This window comes from Chelonia mydas, chromosome 9 (assembly GCF_015237465.2).
Source record: "Chelonia mydas isolate rCheMyd1 chromosome 9, rCheMyd1.pri.v2, whole genome shotgun sequence".
NCBI classification, from domain to species: Eukaryota; Metazoa; Chordata; order Testudines; family Cheloniidae; genus Chelonia; species Chelonia mydas.
In genome coordinates, this window is record NC_057855.1 from 97,900,172 (window position 1) to 97,915,554 (window position 15,383).

Sequence of the window (15,383 nt, forward strand, 5' to 3'; positions counted from 1 at the left end):
TTTAGTTAGCAGTGCCCCCGGCTTTGCAGTTTGCTGTTCCATTGCCTGAAATATTTTGTACGCTCTGGACCAGATGTCAGTACGTGAGGCTATTTAAAAGGCATTATTCATTGAACTGGAGAGTTTTTACATGATTAAATACAGCCTGTCTCCACCACCTACAGGCTGGGGCTTCTCCAAAGGGCCTGCACAATGTAGGCACCCAGTCCTTGACCAACAGGTCAGTCCGATTAGTATGCAGCACGCATCAATATTCCTTAGCAATATGTTAATGTCTTAAACTGGACAGGGGTTTTTTTAACTGGAGTTTGCTGTTAACCTAGGAGCCAAGTGAAATTAATTTGATTAAACAGCCTCTTATTACAAACCCATGCTGCAAATGAAAAGCCGTTATCCCAGATTATAGTGCTCAAGCGCTCATATACGGTACAGCTTTGATCACCTTGCTCTCTGAAAGGGTGGTGATCCTCCCAGCTTAGCCTGGAGTATGCACTGTACTCACTCTCTAGCTGCCTAGAGAATAGCTTGCAGAGATTTGCATTTTCTTTGTAGATGGTTGGTGTTTTGGATCTTGCGCTTTTAATCCTGCCTACACCATGGGATCGTCATGGTGGTTTTCCTCTAAGTGACTATGTAACTTTGGACATGTCTACACTTGCCATTTAAAGCGGAAAAAGTCCCTTTTTTGCACAAAAACCGTGGGAGCCTCTATACTTGCCAGTGACTTTTTGCTGTGAAACTCAGAAGTTTCACCACAAAAAGAAAACCACCTCCACGAGAGGTATACAGCTCTTACCGGTGATGCTTTTGCGGTGATGTGCAAGTGAAGACACGCTCTTCCTGTTTACAGAGCTTTCAGCTTCCTGAGGATATCCCACAGTGCCTAGGTGACCTCTCTGGCCAGCAGCTCTGCTGCTCTGACTCCAGGTAAACAGACATCCACCCCCCCCCCCCCGTAAAGCCCCGGGAACTTTGAAACTCCCCTTCCCGTTTTCTTGGCAGGTGCTCACTTATCTGGCCAGTGAGGATGCCTGCCCCATGGAGAAAACGATCCCCTGCTTGGAGCAATGCTGAGCTCCTGGAGCTGATCAGTGTTTGGGGAGAGGAGGCTGTGCAGGGACCCAGGATGCCCCGTGATCACGCCCCCTTCCCACAAGACCTGTCGTCCAAATGCAGAGCGCTGCACAGTGGGATAGCTGCCCTCAGTGCGCTGCTCTCATCCGCGACGGAAGTGCTGCAAATGTGAACACTCTCTGACGCCTGTGGAAGCAAGTGAGTACACAAACCAGCGCTTTACTTTCATCGGTTCACTGTCATCGGTGAAACTGACAGCGCAAAAACTCTGCAAGGGTAAACATAGCCTTCTGTTTCGGTGTGGCAACTGGTTGTAGTTGGAGTGTTCAGTGCTCTCATGGAATTAGACTTGTGTTATGTGGAGACGAGGTTTAGGCCCTGAGCCTGTATCTCATGTCCACAGACTAGTCTCAGCACAAAGTTACTCTCACACATCTTTGCAAGATGGAGTCTCTCAAGACAGGCCTACACTGCGTCCACCTTTCACAGAATAACAGCACCAGAGCAACTGGGGATGTGAGGGGGAGAGGTGATATAACCCACTTCATCAGATGCATGGAGTGGAAAATACAGTAAGCAGGTATTTCATGTGCTGTATATTTATACCTGCTTACTGTATTTTCCACTCCATGCATCTGATGAAGTGGATTATATCCCACGAAAGCTTATGTCCAAATAAATTTATAGTCTCTAAGGTGCCACAAGGACTCCTCGTTGTTTTTACACATACAATGAAATCTGCTAGTTTGATTTTAAATCACAATAGGAAAAAGTTTCTGGAGATATTGTGATTGCACATTACAACCACTAGATGCCAGTCATGCCAAGTGTAATAAGTGAAAGCTTTGCTTTTGCAGCACATGCCCAGCATACTTAGCGTTGGGTGTGCCAGTGGTGTGGTACACCAGTACATGACACTTGGATATAGGTTGGATGAAATGCCAAAAAATCTGTTTCCCTGTTTTGAGATTCCCGTATCTGATAGGCCGTGTCCCAGGCATTCTCTGCCATTCTCTGGGAAAGGTTCCTGGGACTCTCCGCTCCGTGTCTGACCCGGGAGACGCAGACGGAATGGCTGGCTATTGTTACTATCTAGCACGCGTGACGCAAAAGCCTCACCCCCATCCCTCCACGCTGGGGGCCGATCCAAGGCCATTGAAGTCCCCAGAAAGTCTCCCTCAGTGACGTCAGTGGGCTCTGGAGCAGGCCTCACGTCAAGTAACAGAGGTGAGGAACTCCATCTTCGACTGAGCCGTTCTATCATACACTGGGAAGTGGGGGGAGGGGATGGTGCCATTTATCACAGTGGAAGTTCCCAAACTGTGGTAGTGTAACCGAGCCAGTAGCTTGGTGACTTTGATCAGCGACTCCCCAAACTTCCAAAGGGACATGGCGGCCTTGAGGCCCTTCAGGAAATGTGCTGCACCCGGATGTTCTGGTTCATTACTGAATATTAAGTATCCAGTATGTATTCATTACATTTCCTTGGCAGTGCCCCTGATTTTCCCCTGCTCCTGGCCCTGATCTTTCCAGCAAAGGTCACACGACGTCTTTCAGACCAGCTGATTTGTACCAGTGAAGCATGAGAATGAATAAATAAATAAACGTTATTTATGATGACGAAATTCTTTCCCCCTGCCCTATATTGTAAGATTCCTTCCCCAAATGACCTCATGTTTTACTGCAACGTTTGCTGCTGGCCACACCCCACTCGTACCAGATTTGAAGCTGAGAAGACTTTTGTTTGGGATTTTGGAAAGAGAAGCTTGGCCTTGTAAGGGAAAGCCAGTCTCAGCGTTACCTGTCTCTGGCTCTTATGCCTCCATCCCTCACAGCCAGAGCACCTCACATCCTTCATGCATTTATCCTCACGACCCCCCTGGGACGCAGGGCAGGGCTGTGAAATATAGGTGGGAAACTGAGACACAGAGAGGCTATCTGACATGCCCAAGGTCACACAAGGAATCGATAGAAATTGACCCCAGGTCTGCTAAGTCCCAGGCTGGCACTCTGACCGCTGGACGGCCCTTCCTACCTACTGAGCAGCAGCCATGGCTCCATTTTTTTCCCTCAAGGGCACATTTGGATCATACTGTTTAGAGCCTGATAAATGATCCCAGTAGTACAGGAAAGTAAAGCAGAGAAGTAACTAGCTCCCTCCTCCAGCCAACCAATGATGTGATCATTCACATCACTTCCCAGCCATGGCTTGGTCTCTACTCGAATGCCAGTCGAGACGCACAGCGCTGCACGGTGCAGCTACACCAGAACAGCTGCGGCACGTGCGCTGAAGACGCGCTATGCCCACGGGAGCGAGAGCTCTCCCGTCAGCATAAAAAAATCCCCTCCGCGAGTGGCAGAAGCTATGTCCGTAGGAGAAACGCGGTGCACACGCGTGCTTACGGGGGTGGAATAGTCACACCTCTGAGCGACGTAAGTTTTGCTGGCAAAGGCTGTCGTGTAGCTATAGCCTACGTGCATCCCTGGGGAAGTTAGGGGAGGTGGATGAAAGCAATCAGCTAATAGGAACTGCTTGTCCCTTTGGAGCGGTGATCATAGTGCTTCTGAGCACGCAGCCATGTCTCATATGCCGGCCTCTCTTCACCTGGGCTGAGATAAGGGGCTTTCAGCTCCCATATTAGAAGTTAAAACATCTGCTATTGCAAACATGAGGCACTTTAGTAGAAGTTAAAAGCTCTTCTCCCCGGTAGGTAAAGGTTTTGGTGAGTAGCAGCCCTGCTGTATGTCACCCTCGGGTTAAGCGTATTATAAACCCAGTGGGCCAGATTCTGCTCTCTTACACTGGCGTAGTCCCATTGACTTCAGATTCCAGTTACTCTGGATTTGAAGTAGAGAATCCATCCCTCGAGGGTACATCTGGATCATCTTTCCCAGCCTTTGCTCTCTCTTGCTACTGTTGTCTTTAAATATCTGCTTTCAATGAGCTCTGGCCCTTTTTATAACTATATCAATTAAAATCTATGTAGTGGATAATGAAGTACTCCCCTCCCTGGACATAGTGTTCAGCTACAGCGCATGAGGACACACGATAAAAACACACATTCCATCCACACAGTCCTACTGCTACCACTGGGACTTTAATAGCGCCCCGCTTGTGGAATCAAACCCCATATCGCACCAGACAGAACGTCTGCCACCAACGTTTTCACCACCCCTCGGAGTTTCAAACTAGAACTGGGCAAAACAAAATTGACTGAAACCTTTTTGACCAAACATGCAGTTTCACTGACACCGAAACATATCGCGAATTTGTGTTGGTTTTGCCGAATTGTTCATTTAAGAAAAAAAAGAGAGAGAGAGAAAATTGAGAGCTCACCATTTTCCAGTGGTGTTCCGCAACATCGGTGGCAAGGCATGTGATTCTACACTGGCAGGCCTTGGGGGTGATCCAAAATGGCGTCCTCCATGCGGCGTACAGTGCGTGTGAGGTCAAGCTGCTGTCCATGTGTGTTCGGGGGCTGGATGGAATTGTTCTGTGGGCCAGACCACGCCTTGCGGGCCATAGACGGCGGGTCAATGATCATTTTCAGAACAAAGCATTTCAATTTTTCAGTTCCAATCACGTTTTTTGTTTAGAAATCGCCTTGAATTTTATTTTTTAAAACTTCAAAACCATATCTAACTGCTTGAAATAAAAAAGGAACAGTTCGTTCAAACTGAAACAAGATTTTTTTCACTTTTCAATTTGCTGAAAACTGGACATTTTCATTGGCAATCAGACCCCAAACAATTTTTATCTTGACTTTGTGAACTTTCCCACAAGTCAAACAGCCATTCGCACAGCTCTACTTCATACCTTTGAGTTCTACTTTCCAAAACCAGGACACCAGGCAGGGAAACCCTTACCCCTTCCACGGACGTGCTATCTCTGGGACAAGCTCAGCCATTTCAGAGGGGGTGGCGCGGTGGGCAGCAAATGGCCACACCTGGGGACCTGGCACAGCCCTTGCTGTGGTTGAGGCCTTTCCAGACCCCACACTGCTGATGCTGAAGCTTGTGTGGCACCTGCCTAAACCGTGATGACTTTTTTTTTTTAACGTATACATCTCATTTCCCTGCTTTATACGTTGTGTTTTGAAACTTTTTCCATCTTTATTGTACCACGTGTCCATTTGCTCGTAATACTCCACCAGGGCTGGGTGGGTAACTCTGCAGCTGCCTGCAGCCTCACCATGCTTGGGATCACTTCTGCTGCTTCCTCTCTTCCCCAGGCCCCCACATCTGCTTGCCAAGGATTGAATGCTCTGGGAACCGCGATGAGATTGACAGTAATTAATTAGAGCTTTACATTCCCCGTGGCGCCATCGCTCTTGTTAATTAGCCATTATCACTGCTGGCTGTGTAGGTGTCTGGTCACTTCACAGACCATTCAGCCCTCCTTCTCCAATGGAGCAGAGCCCGTTAAACTCGGTAACTGTCACCTTGCTAGTGGGGCGTGTGGTTCTGGGCACAGGGGGGAAGGGAAATGTTCTTGGGTGATGGCGATGCACCCCCAGCCTCTCCCTTGGAGTTCTTACAGGTGAGCGTCTGCGGATCCAATAGAAAACTGAATGGTAACCCTGGCTATTATAGGAAATGGAAGTTGTAGGGCATTAGACAGCAGACTCAGTGACATAAATCTCTCTCACACAGGGAGCTGGGGGGGTAGAACCCTGGTCCTGTCAATCATAGAATCATAGAAGATCAGGGTTGGAAGGGACCTCAGGAGGTATCTAGTCCCACCCCCTGCTCAAAGCAGGACCGATCCCCAATCTAACAGTATTGAGGCTCTAGCTCTTCAGCTAAGGGTGAGCTCCCTTAGCCAGCCTCTGTCCAAGCCACCACTCACTCATCATACAAACAGACCCCGGTCATGCCTGAGCCCTTGTATGTTTGGACTGGTTCCAGTCGCGCCCACACAGGGGGCCAAGCTGTATTTAGATACTGTCGTGTGTTCTTACTGTCACGGCCCTGCACGCGGTTTTGTTCCTGCGGAGCGTAGAGCGCAGAGGGCTGGGCATGCAGCTCTGTTTATAGTCGATGGGGATCTTCACAGAGTGCCGTGTCTAGTCCCTCTTGTGTCCAAACCAACTCGCGCCTGCCATTCACCTCCTAGAGAAACAGAGTGCTAATTCCTTGCTGAACACCTGGCGTAATTCCAGAGTTGTGCTCGAGCTCTTGTTCCCCTTTGGCTAACCTGTCTTCCCTCTCTTCAGACGGCAGTTTCTTTGGTTTCCGAATACATCAGGATGAAAGGGAGATAACTGGCAAATCAAACTTTGATCAGGCTTTAAAATCAGGCTCTTCCCCCTGGGGAGATCAGAGGTAGGTGTTTGGAAAGGGTGTTTGATAACAGGTCAGAATTGTTCACGCAGAGAATGTGTAAGCAACTTTCTCCTCCTGGATTGCAGAGCTGCAGGAGAGCTGCCAAAGGCACGAGGACCTCATTCAGCTGGCAGTGGAGGGCTCAGCAGCAGCCACTGACCTCTGCAGACAGTCACGTCCCGTTTCCTGGGAAGGAGGAGAAGGGTCTTGTGATTAGGAGAGTCGGGGTGATCGGGGCTCAGGTCACAGCTCTGCCAGACTCCTCGGGTGACCCTGCAGCGGTAAGTGAATCTCTCTGTGCCCAGGTTTGTCTGTGTGTGAAACAGGGATGGTCCCGTTTCCTCCCCTTGTGGGGGCGCTGAGAGGATGAAACCGTTGTTTGTGAGATGCTCAGGCGCTGTGCCGACAAGTGCTGGGGAAAAGCCTGGGTGTATTTGTCTCCGGGCCGGATTGCGACTGTAAGTCATTGCCCACCAGCTGGGGGGCACTCCTGGCTCCTTCAGGTTTGACTCACTCCCATGGGTGCCGAGGGGGAAAATGGCACGACACATTCCCCTTCCCCCAGAGAGGTAGCTGCATAAGACGGGGTGAGAGCACTATTTACCTCAAGCGCCCACCCCAGCTCGGAAGTGTTGATTTTGCCTGGAAGGGGTTATGTCGGTGCTGTGGACTCACCATGATGGGATTTGTCATGATGATCTAGGGTGTGGACTGAGAAGCCGTGAGGGAGGAACCCTGGGAACAATCCAGCCTAGGGAGAAGGCTTCATATGACCTTGTTATTAACAAAGCCAAAGGCAGGCACGGGGGACACTTCTCTAGTACGGGGCGCTGGGGCAAAGCACCTGTTCACGGGGGTGGCGTGCCAGCAGGCTGCAACACACAAACCATTTCTTCTGGGGCTTGGGAGTGGCCTGACTGACCGAGGCGGCCTGGGAGATGAGCTGAATCAGTGCACAGGCCGTCGGCCAAGCCCGGCCTCCTCCCTGGCCAGCTGGTTCCCAGCCCCTGAGGGCCAGGAAGTGGGTGGGCAGCTTTCTTCCCCAGCAGTGCTGCCCGCGGCCTGCAGTCCATCTTTCACTGGCAGAGACAGAGCAATGAGTCTGGCCCATCGGGATAGGCCCAAACCCTGTGCGGGCACAGATAGCCAGGCCTGCTGCTACGCCATTTAGTAGGACACCAGATGCCCTGCTCTGGTGGCCTGTCCTGCTCTGCTGGGGCAGCGGGGTGTCTGAGGAAGAACATGGCCATTCTCCCACCCTCACCTCCTCTGCCCCATGGCACTGGGCTTCCCACCTCGTTACGTGCTGAGACCCTGCCTGTCTTCTGCACAAAGGAGAAGGTCCCCTGAGCCCCCCAACCCTTCTGGACAGGGCTTGGTACAGTCCAGCCCCTTGTGTGTCCTTTGGCGAGAAATAACATGAACAGATCTGCTCAAACTCAGCTCTGTGTCAGGAGGCACCAGCAGCTCTGTGAAGCTTGTGCCTGACCTGGCTATGGCCTCTACCCCAGTAGTCCCTGTGAAGGTGAGTGAGTGCTGTCTACGCAGAGAACCGCCCTGCCTCTCGCACAGCTCTTTTCCTTCTTTCGTTGTCAGCAAGGTTCAGTCCACCTAAGAAAGCAGAGACTGTTAATTATCCACCGATGCCAAAATGCAGCTGAAACAAGAAGTGTTCTACTCTGTGGGCACTTCTGGAACCAGAGCGATGGATTTACAGCAGATCTGGAAGTGGGAAATCCCCCCCACCCTGAGACCTTTCCTGCCAAGTTTCAACATACAAACAATTTTTAAGGCCAATGTAAGGCCAAGTCTGTCTTGCGTGTCTGTTTTCCACAGCGTTCCCCTTAAGCTTAAGACGGCTCAGTAGAGCATTCCCCGAACCCTCTCCGCTTCTCGATGATAGATTTGCCCAGGAGCATTCAGCGGCAGCAGCAAACGAAGGGTCCAGTCCTGTTCCTGCTGGGTTCAGCAACAATACCCCCATGATTTTGTCTAACTTACTACTCACCAAATGATGACCAGCACCGCAAAGACCCCACAACATCCCCACTCCTCCGTAAATCTGCAGCTCTGACCCACCTGGGGGGAAAACTTCTTTTCAAAGATCTGGCTTTGCAGGCTGCTGGGAAACCCAGCGTACTAGTGGTAGCAGTGATTTGGGTTCAGCTCTCCCTAGGCGATCCCACGTTAACCTCTTGGTGCTGGGCTCTCATGCTCATACTAGGCATGTACATGATGGGCGAGAAAGCCAGATTCGCAGGCATCTGTTGATGGGGGAGTAGCCGTCCCCGAATGCTGGCTGTATTGTCTTTTCTGGAGACCGTCTGGTGTTGTTAAGAGAGCAGTCCAGTGTAGCGAGATCTGATCCAGCCCATCTCACCCACAGAGGATGCTGAGCAGTGAGAGGATTTCCTTGGTCAGGTTAGAAAGGGGGCAATCATTCTTTGAACAGTCAAGAAAAACAAGATGCAGATGGAGCTAAATTGGCCCCTTTCCTCAGCATCCCGAACCCTCAGATGGGAGCACAGCGCTGATGGGGAACCACTCATTCCCCGTTCTGATGAGATTTCCACCCCAGCTAGTGGGGGAATCCTGCAGGGTCATCTGTTCTCATGGAAATTCTGCTGCTCAGGGCTGAAATCTCTCTTCCTTCCCCCTGCCCCCCTCCCCTCCCGGAGCAGTCTGAGAGCTACAGCTCATACTCTCTGGCTCACGCCTTTGATCATATCTCCCTTCTGCTTGTCCAGAGGTTACTCATTCGCACTCTCACTGCCTGGCATCCTGCCACACCTGCATTGTCAGCATGGCCTTCACTTCAGTAATCACCTCTTCCGGTAACTGCTTTCCCTTCCCCTGACAGTCACTAGCACCGGCTCCTTAGGGGAATATTGGCCTCCCACCTAGCCTGATGGTTGTTTCAGGAGGGGTGGAGAGGCCAAATTGATGGCTCCAAGCACAGACCATTACAGACTTTGGTGTGGTTCTGCCTTAGGCAACCCATCCTTCTACCCGCTCCCAGTGCAGGGCCCGCGCCTTCGCTGGTGATTATGGATGGCAGCGCTGGTGCACTCAGGTATGGTGCAGCAAAGCGGCTGTTTGACGCAGAGAAGGGGTCTGCTGAACGCAGCAGGTGAGGTTGGTCATGTGTCCCTGGCCCTCATTCCTGTCTCATCCCCTGCTCTGCTCCATGGACCTGAGTCCCGCAGCATGCAGGGGGTGTGGTTAGACTCCCTGTGCCAGGATCCCTGTGTTATTGCCCTATTACCCACAATCCTGTCGGACTCTGCCTAGCATGGCCATCTCAGGCAGCCTCTTCTCTGTCCAAATTTCCACACTGAACATTCAGCCTGGTCAATTACATTTTAGTGGCTTGCAAACCGAAAAGCCTGGGGTGTCCTATTGGCACCCACAATGCAGCGGGTGGCACACATCCCCCCCGTGCTTGGCACCGCTAGGGGACTTGGTCCTTTAGCCACGCTTATGTTCTCTGACTGGTGTTCCAGTATCTTTCTACACTCAGCCACAAAGCGTGTAACAATCACTCTTAACTTCTGTGCTAAGTACCAGGCTTTTGTTATACCGTGATTCCTGCAACAGTCTCCTGGTCATTGGTTTTAAACCTATTTGGAGCAATTGTTTTCCTGGGAGCTACAAGGTCCAGTGACTCTAGAGCACTTTGGTTCACTGTATTGAAACCTTGCTGCTCTAGTCACGGTCCTGTCTGACCTGCGGGCCTTTCATTTGTCATGGGAGGTGCTGCAAAACTCAGGCCTACAGGGGGCACCATTTAAAAACATATCGACATTAGCCATCTGGGCCATCTACCTGCAATGTACGCGCAATGTGGCATTCCCCGCGCTAAGGAGAAGGCATCCTGGAAACATCACACAGGTGAGATGCAGTGCTGCCTCATGGTAAATGGTCCTTTAACAGCACCTGCTGTGGGCTGCGGCCCTGGAAACGTTCCAGATGCCCTTTCATTGGCCAGAGCTTCTGCCTCAAAGTGGGGTGGTTTGCTCAACAGGTTACCCCATTCTTCATTTCTCAGAGAGCTGATATTCCTCCCACCAGCTGCTCCTTTCTGACCCACAGAGCAACTCGCCCCTGGTTTCCATGCAAAGTTTGCAGAGCTAACTTCAAATCCCAGAACCGATGGGCTGATTTCAGAGTCTGTGCAAACTCCCCAGCTCCAGTGAACAACACTGGAAAAGGCTAGGTGTAGGTGGTTTTTTAATGCCGGCATCCCTGGATTGTTTGGCTTGCAGAGAGCAAGTGAGATTAGATCTCTGCCTCACACACCAGCCTGCTGAATAGCTTGCCACACCAAGGGAGTTTGTCTAGCCGTGCGCACCACACAGTAGGTGTGGCACTTGCACCGACGGCTTCCAGTGAGAAGAGACGCTGCCCGTTGGGCATTACATCAGACCCTCTGCAATCCCCACCTGGCTTTCCCAAGGCAGAGAGGTCCCCTGAGTGGTTGCAAATACACATTCTACTCCTGGCATTGTCCTTACTTGCTGTCCTCAGCTCTTCCAACATGACCTACCTCGACTGGGATATGGGACAGAAAGAGGCACACAGGTTGCTCACTGTGAAGTTAGCCCGTCTTCTCTTTAGAATCAGGGTGGGCAGAATTTGATTTTTGTTTTGTATCATTTTGAGGGATAATGTCAATGTTAATTTTTCAGGCATTTTTTACATTTTTAGAAATTTTAATTTTCACAGTTGCATGGAACAACGGGTTTTAAGCATTTTTTTTCTCCAATTTTTATTGATTAAAATTTTCACTGTTTCAGGAAATTGGGTGGGGGGGTGACAATTATTTAATGAAGTAGATTCAAAAAGATTCAAGAAGTTAAAGCTTTATAACTGTTAAAACACAACGTGTCAACATCACATGTCAAAACAGACAAAGCAAATATCCTTAAATCAACAAATCCAGTCTGGTTTTACTGTTCATTCACCTGTCGCTCGCTTTGTACCAAGCTTCATTCAAATCTTAATTGCGGGATTTTGACTGTAACGAGTTCTCAAGCAGCATTTTTCTTATTTTGCCGGTTGGTAAATTTTGATGATTATTGATGGAAATATTTTTGTCAGTTTGTGTGTGTACAGCAAAATCGACATTTACCAATAAAAATCTAATCCTTACAAGAGTATTTATAGTGCATCTCCCCACGTGTCCTCCTTTCTCTGCATTTGCCCGCTGACTATAAACATTGGTCACTCCAAACGAAGGACACGTGGACTTGCTTTCCCTCTAGAGGAATGGTGGAAACGTAGGGATCAGTCAGATAGTAGCTGGTCCAAACCGATTCTTGATCCTGAATGATAAGCCACCTTTGTGCCATCACGGGAACTGTGTTAGCAAAGGGAAGGGAGTTATCACCACAGGGAGCAACCTGTTTTCCTTGCTCCGTGTAGCAGAGCAGAAGCCGAGATAATGTTGCACTGCCTTGCACACGGCTGGTCTTGATTTCTTATGAAAAGTGCCTTATTATGAGGAGTTTCCCGACAGAAACCACTGTCCCGTCTTCTTTGAAGTGCCCCTGTGGAGGGGTTTGTCTCTTCCTCTTCCAGATCAGCATGCCGTCAATCCCACCTCTCAGTACCCCTCCAGCTAGGCTGGAAACCTTTTTAAACATACACGGTCATGATCCGCTTCTCCCCTGGCCCGAGTTGCTGCGGCAAGAGAGGGCTGGGAGGAGTCCTCTCTCCCTGCTGCAGCCCCAGGGCAGCCTCTCTCCCTGGACCCACCACGGAGCCTGCACCCCCAGCCAGAGTCTTCACCCCCCCCCCATACCCCAATCCTCTGCCCCAGCCCTGAGCCCCCTTCTGCACCCCAAACCCCTCATCCCCGGCCCCACTCCAGAGCCTGCACCCCCAGCCAGAGTCTTCACCCCCCGCACCCCAATCCTATGCCCCAGCCCTGAGGCCCCTTCCGCACCCCAAACCCCTCATCCCTGGCCCCATCGCAGAGCCTGCATCCCCACGCAGAGCCCACACCCCAATCCTCTGCCCCAGCCCTGAGCCCCCTTCTGCATCCCAAACCCCTCATCCCCGGCCCCACTCCAGAGCCTGCACCCCCAGCCAGAGTCTTCACACCCCCCCCGCACCCCAATCCTATGCCCCAGACCTGAGGCCCCTCCCGCACTCCAATCTCCTCATCTCTGGCCCCACTCCAGAGCCTTCCCCCCACACACACACAATACCCCAACCCTCTGCCCCAGCCTTGAACCCCCTCCCACACTCTGAAACCCTCGGCCCCCAACCCCACCACACATCACCTCAATATTGGTGCACATAACAAAATTCATTCCACACATGGCTGTAAAAAATTAGAGGGAACACTGCTCTCAGCCCCTCTGAAAATGTCAGTTTGGGGAGGGTTGGGGTGGTTTTCCAATGAACACTCTGAAGTTTCAAGGAAAGCAGCAGAAACTTTCTGCAAAAACATTTGTTTAGTCAAAATCCCAATTTTCCATCAGAAAAGAATGTCGATAGAAACTGCTCGCCAAAGGCCGATGAAAACAAGGAAAGGTTCTTGATGATTTCAGAGTACACTGGATTAGTTATATAGCAATGGCGGTGATGCACGAGACACAATCTCTGTTGAGATGTTGGTCACGCTCTGACAATGTTTGGGAACCCCATCAGCAGAGGGCAAGTGAGCTCATCTTACAGTTGCCTTGCTTCAACACTACTGTGGGACAGAGCAGTAGAGATCTGTGGTTAGTTTTGTGTTTGAAAGATGTATTTGATTTCCTTATATTGTGTCTTAGATCATGAGCATTATTAGTTCCTTTGAAATCTGGCTGGGGCTATGCGTAAATTGTGATAGAGATTATACATCCTAGTTTTGTTAGGACAATTTGTGTTTTTCATATGTGATCTTGGGCATCCCTGTTACCTCTCTTGGGACACCTGATATGTCCCTGTTTTCCACTTATTCAGTCAAAATCTTTGGGTTTAGAGAACCACCCACTGTTTGTTCAAGACCGTGCTATGCTGAGTGGAAGTTGCTCTTTGTTTGCTCGGAACATAGATCCCGACAGAACAGGCGTTCGCTGTGATGGGCTCTTTGGAATGAAGAGAAAATCCTGACGCCTGTTACACAGATACTATCAAAGCTGAGCTTTCCCTTGGTGAAAGTTACAAACACTTGTTCAGCGCTTCGTGATGCACTCAGACACTAAATTAGAGTTAAAAAAAAAAACCAAAAACCCCTCCACTCCAAGAAGAGTCAGAAACAACTCCAGCACACACTTACAATAGGACTCCTTATTTGTATTCTATCACAGAGGTGCTGGGGGTAGCCTGTATCAGAACCGTTTGAGAGAACAGTCCTGGGACATGAGGAGAGGGGGTAGGTAGCTTTTTAAAGCCTAATCACTTTTAAAGAAACACCTTTATTACAATTGTATTTTAATGGTATTGAAGAGGAAAATCCATACTATGTATCTTCTCTCTCAGAACAGCTGTTATAAAGTATTGGAAATAATGCAGTGGTTTAATTTGAATGGCACAGAGAATGCCAAACAAGTCACCCGCGTGCCCAGGTTTCCTGGGCAACAGTTAAACCTTACACATACCTTGCTTCTGAAGGCCAAGACAATTCCTGAAGCAAAAATTTTATTGGAAAGAATTGGCAGATTTACCACGTCCATCAAACCCACTGTCACTGACTGCGGAGGGAATCGCTCCCTGTTGCCCTGCTGTAGGTGTAAACCTCTGTTAACTCTTCTGCTTATCTTCTACTCACGTTTTGGTACCACTGCTGAGGTCCTCTGCTGCCGCCATGTTGGATTGGCGGTGACAGTTGTACCAGGCCCTTGACTCAGCAGGGGCTCTATATTTCAATCAATAAATAATAACCGCCTAGAAAGGAAGGCTCACCCTCTTTGAAACTGGGTATTCACTTTTGCTGTAACAGTAGGAGGCTGGTGGGACTTTATTCAGCCCTTACGTGAACTAGGGGGAAAAGAAGATGGCTGCCCCTCATGAGTTCTGTTTGCCCAGCATCGGCTTATCTGCTAGATGAAAGCAGGGTCATGAGGCCATCATGTAATTCCTGTTACTGCTGAGGGGAGGAGGAAGATTTCATTTATTTATTTAACTGTATAAAAAGCTTAATAGGTCCCATCCCTGCTCTGTGCACCTGGGCCATAAATTAAAGTACACGGGGCAAGATTCAGTATTCTGGACTGATCAGCTTCCCTTGGCATGTCCATAAATATTCACCAGCTAATATGGAGATGACAGACTACCCCCAATCCCTCCACCAGCCCCTCTCCCAAAGCTGGGAGCACAACTGGGCATTTCAGCGTATCAGCAGGTTACCAGACCCTACTGGTAGTGGACCTAGGGAAAGGGAGTGGAAGCAGCATCTGAAATTGAGGTGTACTGAGGGGGCTCCAGTGACTATGCATCTCTCAGCAGCACTGGTACGGCCTGGGGACAGGGCGCCACCCTGGTAACCAGGTCCCCAACCATTTTAGCACTGCGTAGGCCAAAAACATCCCCATGAATTCTACCTGGAAGCTAGTGCAGAGGCTGGCATGTTTAATGTGCTCTTAAGTTTAGTTTAGTTTAATGTGCTCTTAGTTTTAGTGTGAAACTCCACAGTCAGCAAGCTCTGCCGTTCAGCATTGCCTTTAGTTTCTGAGTGATGCAGCCCCATTACAGTAGTCTACAGGTGAGGTGATTGATGCACGGGGATAACTGACCTCTGCGCCAGCGAGAGAAAGTCCCACTCTTCTCTCTGGGTGCAGGTGATAAGATGGCTCTTGGGGTTTGGTCTAAAGCCCACTGCAGTCAGTGCAAAGCCTCCCATTTACTTCAGTGGACTTTGGACACCCCGTAGCTGCCCTTGTTCTAACCACACACCTGTGCTGTGCACCTGTTATAAATGGCGGTCACACTCCATGGGCACAATGAAGGGGGAAGGCCCCTTGTGACCCTCGACCAGAGCTGGGTGATGTAAT

The 15,383-nt window shown here is 50.0% G+C and overlaps 1 long non-coding RNA gene across 1 annotated transcript; it reads left to right on the forward strand.

Annotated features, from left to right (window-relative positions):
* Positions 1 to 941: 941 nt before the first annotated feature.
* LOC122461733 lies at positions 942 to 6,779 on the forward strand. Its single transcript, XR_006283870.1, has 3 exons — positions 942 to 1,272; positions 6,291 to 6,399; positions 6,486 to 6,779. It is a non-coding gene; the product is annotated as an uncharacterized LOC122461733 (long non-coding RNA).
* The last annotated feature ends 8,604 nt before the right edge of the window (positions 6,780 to 15,383 follow it).